Source organism: Hylobates moloch, unplaced genomic scaffold (assembly GCF_009828535.3).
Source record: "Hylobates moloch isolate HMO894 unplaced genomic scaffold, HMol_V3 SCAFFOLD_7, whole genome shotgun sequence".
In the NCBI taxonomy this organism is placed as follows: Eukaryota; Metazoa; Chordata; class Mammalia; order Primates; family Hylobatidae; genus Hylobates; species Hylobates moloch.
Window position 1 is genome coordinate 85,938,868 of NW_026652282.1, and position 4,701 is coordinate 85,943,568.

The following is a 4,701-nucleotide window of genomic DNA, read 5'->3' on the forward strand; positions in this document are numbered from 1 at the left end:
AATTTCTAGTGAAGGGCTTTGCTTTACCTGGACTCAGTGATGGAGACTTTTCAGGGTACTGGAGCCTGCAAAAGACCTCAATTTCAGGACCATCTGTACAACTGGGGACTCAGTGAGACTCAGAGGATGGATAATTATATCAGTTTACACTAGACTTTTACCTTTCTGTGAGGAGGCTAAATGGCAGGGTGGTGAATGTCTGGAAGGGTGGTTAGGCATCAGCCATTCCTTAACCTTATTAGGTTGGGCTTACTAAGGCAAACAGCCACCAAGGTGCACCTCTTGAGTGAAGCAGCATGGAAAAACTCAAGGAATGAGAGGAGAAAGAATTGGATTTCTCATTAAAAATAGAGGGACTGCCTTGCACTTTGAGGGGGGCTGAAATAAGAATCTGACTCCAAGAAACCTTCCAAAGATAATCAGAGGACACCCACTCACCCTGGGGTAGCCCTTAATGCCAGGGTATGGTTTTTTCATCTCAGATTCAGTTCCCAGGTAATTAGGGGGTAGCAAATTAAGACATCAGAGAGCCAGTGCACGTTCACCCCTTCACACCCTCCACCCCCAAAGAAGGGTGAAGGAAAGAAATAGATACTATTTCGCAGCTGAAGTACTAACTGGATATCTCTTGGCTGAAGAATAACATCATACATGATATCAGTGACAATTTAAAGATATAGTCATTAGTTTTGACCTTCTCTTTCCCCCTTGAATCCTTTACCCTAAACATGAATCCACCACCAGGATGTTAGGGAGAAAGACTATATGTAGCAGATGGAGACAAATGAGATTAACTTCCATGATTCATTACTTTTGCCTGTTAGGTAGCCTTGGGTGAAGGCAGTTCATACACCTGGAATTTGACATCCTAATGAGATGGGACAGGAAGAGTTAACTCCAAAATCAGTGAAGTATATTTCATAGAGGAATAACAACACATTCACAAGAAACCATATTGTCTCCTTCCTTAACAGACCAACCTGAAGCTTAGGCCAATCAAATGATGATAACAGGTTGTGTTTCTGCTAGGCAAAGACTAAAAGAAGTATAAGTCTAAGGGATTAACAAATTCACAGAGAAACCCTGGTGAAGGAAATCCTGAATTTCTGCTATTTGGAGCTTGGCATGACCATTTCACACCTGTAATATTATTGTAACTGTTGTCAAGATTTTTGCTATATTCAGTTTCTGTGGGGACTGTGAATATCTAATATGACTGTCGTCAACAGATGAACAGGGCAGAGGTTGGGAATGGAATGTTCATCACAGAAACAGTTTTTTCCCATGCAGATTACCTTTGGCCTTGAATCTGTTGCTGTCTACAAGTCAGAGCCGTCCCAGAAGTGAGCCTCTGGAGCTAATAAATGATGACACACTCTAGTCTTTCACTTCCTGTTCTATTCTTTCCTTTCACAGCTTCAACTAAGTTGAGAAAAAAGGGGGACTACACTGAGGGCCTGAGCTTTGCCCAATGAAGCCTTCAGTATCCCCATGTTGTCTGATGAGCAGACTAGACTAAATGATCTGGGAAGGCCCTTCTAGCTCTGCTGTGCCAGGTTCTAAAATTCTTTTTTTTTTTTTTTTGAGATGGAGTCTCACTCTGTCACCCAGGCTGGAGTGCAGTGGTGTGATCTTGGCTCACTGCAAGCTCCACCTCCCAGGTTCATGCCATTCTCTTGCCTCAGCCTCCCGAGTACCTGGGACTACAGGTGCCCACCACCATGCCCCACTAATTTTTTGTATTTTTAGTAGAGACAGGGTTTCACCGTGTTAGCCAGGATGGTCTTGATCTCCTGACCTCATGATCCGCCCACCTCGGCCTTCCAAAGTGCTGGGATTACAGGCGTGAGCCACTGCGCTCGGCCGCCAGTTTCTAAAATTCGAAGACATTGTTATCTGTTGAGCCAGTTGTCTTATGGGAAATTCCATGAGACATTCGTTTTCTAAAAGAGCCAACTGTTTATTTCTCTGCATGGGCATATTGGTGATAGTTAAATACAGTCAAGATAGCAAATGTGTTGCTGTGGCCAATTGTCTTAAGCATTCTTGCCCTTCTGATGGTCAGGGCTGTCTTTGTAACAATGATTCTCATTGTCTGAAGTAGTTAAGGATTAGCATTAAACTGAGGACTGATAAGACTGAGGTCATTAGCCAGGCATTGTTAGTTAAGTATAAGGGGAGGTAGGGTGACAAGTATTCAGGGCTTCTGTAGGTTGATAACTTGAAGAGGGGCTTAGAGTCAGAAAGATGCCCAATTGTTAGATTCCTTTGTCATCATAGCCCTTGACTTTAGCCTATTCTCAAAAAATGATCTTTCTATAATATTGCCAAATAATACAGCTGAAACATCCCTTGACCTGTTAAATGGCTTAAATTGAAAGTTATAGATGATGCAGTTTTGATTTTCAGATTTTTTAAAGAAGCAGTAAACTCTTCTCATCCTCTCGCCTCACTCCAAAGAAAATATTATGGTAAAGCAAGTATATAAACTGAGAGTGGAGTTATGCAGATTGAAACGTCTGTATATGTGTGTGGGAGATGGGTATGGCTGCCTGTCCTTCCTTCCCTTCCCATGAAACCCTAGGACTCCTTGAAAATGACTTTGAAAATCCTTTGCAAAATAGATAAATTATTGTACTGTACTGAGAAATAGGTAACTTTGGGTAAGTCCCTTAAGGTCTCTGAGCCTCATTTCCTCACCTCTTACATGGATACCTGGTTATCTTACCTCAAGTTTGCTTGGAGGATGACATGGCACTTAAGAGCTTTGAAAAGGGAAAAAAAAAACAAAAACACAAGGATACTTGTTACCTTGATAGTGTAGTCCTCCATGACACGACCCTTGCAAAGAAAGTATAGTTAGTGACAACTAGCACAGCAATTGGGTGGTTAAAAATTTTTTTGAACTACAGTACTCATTACTTTTAAAAACTTATATAGTAAACACTAATTCATTTCTTGCTATGAGCTTGGTATGGGGAATACAAAGATAAATACCTTATAATCCCTGATCTCAAACTCATTTATCTGTGAGGGAAATAGGCAAAAGAACAGTATCTAATCTTACAAGTACAAATATAGAGCTATGTACAGGGCATTATCAGATAACCTAAATCTATCTGGATGTTAGGGTCATAGCAGTTTGAGAATGCCTCACAGAAAACATGATATCTGGCAAGAGCCTTGACAGATGAGTAGAAGTACCTCAGGTGATCAAGGGAAGGCGTTGAAAGGCTAAGGAACAGCATATGCAAAGGCACAGAGCATTAGACAGGATCCTGGTTGCTGGGTTCAGGGATCTGTGATCAGGGATCAGCATGGCCAAATTAAGGGTGCATTTAGTGGGGTGAGGGGAGTGATGAGAGAAGAGGTTGGAGTCACTGGCAGGAGCCAGAGAAGAAAATTTCTGGTAGGCCAACTTAAGCTACTTGGGCTTTTTCCTGAGGCAACAGGGAGCCGTTGAAGGATTCAAAGCAAGGAAGTATCATAAATAAACTGTTTTAGAAAGGTCAAATTGGTAATAGTGTGGAGGATAGGAAACCACACTGGAGTCAAAGATTGAACCAAGATGAAGTCAGGGAGTATAGAGAAGGAGGCAGGAATTTCAGAAATATTTGAACGGTAAACACAGCAGGACTTGGTAATTGATTTTATCTGAGGGCTGTGGAAGAACTAGTTTTCAAGGACGACTCCCAAGTTTCTGGCTTAGATGATTCATCAAGATTAGGAAGATTGGAGGACAGAGTGGCAGAGAAAGTTTGAAGAAGGTTGTGAGTTTTTTGGCTTTTTTTTTTTTTTTTTTTTTGAGACGAAGTTGCGATCTTGTCCCCCAGGCTGGAGTGCGATGGAGCGATCTCGGCTCACTGCAACCTCCGCCTCCCGGGTTCAAGTGATTCTCCTGCCTCGGCCCCCTGAGTAGCTGGGATTACAGGCGCCTGCCACCACGCCTGGCTAATTTTTGTATTTTAAGTAGAGACGGGGTTTTACCATGTTGGCCAGGCTGGTCTAGAACTCCTGACCTCAGGTGATCCGCCTGCCTCGGCCTCCCAAAGTGCTGGGATTACAGGCATGAGCCACAACGCCTGGCCATTTTTTGGTTCTTGAGGTACCCGTGGGATGAAGTCAGAAATGTAAGAATCATCAGCACATAGGTTATCACAACCATGGAAACAATGAAGAACAGCCAAGCAGTAGGCATGTGGCGAGGAGAAGTGAAATCAGGAGATTAAATCCTGGAGAATAAGAACACATAAGAAGGTATGGCAGAGGGTCAAGAGAAGAAATTAGAGAATGAAATCCATGGGAGAAGAGAATCTCAAAGAAGGTGTGACAACTCTGACCAATGTTACAGAGAAATCATGGAAGATTAGGGCAGAAAAGTGTTGACATGGCAATTAAGAAGGTAGTATGAGGAGGCTGGGCACGGTGGCTCAAGCCTGTAATCCCAGTACTTTGGGAGGCCGAGGTGGGTGGATCACAAGGTCAGGAGATCGAGACCATCCTGGCTAATACAGTGAAACCCCATCTCTACTAAAAAATACAAAACATTAGCCAGGCGTGGTGGTGGGCGCCTGTAGTCCCAGCTACTCAGGAGGCTGAGGCAGGAGAATGGCGTGAACCCAGGAGGTGGAGCTTGCAGTGAGCCCAGATCACGCCACTGCACTCCAGCCTAGGCAACAGAGCAAGACTCCATCTCAAAAA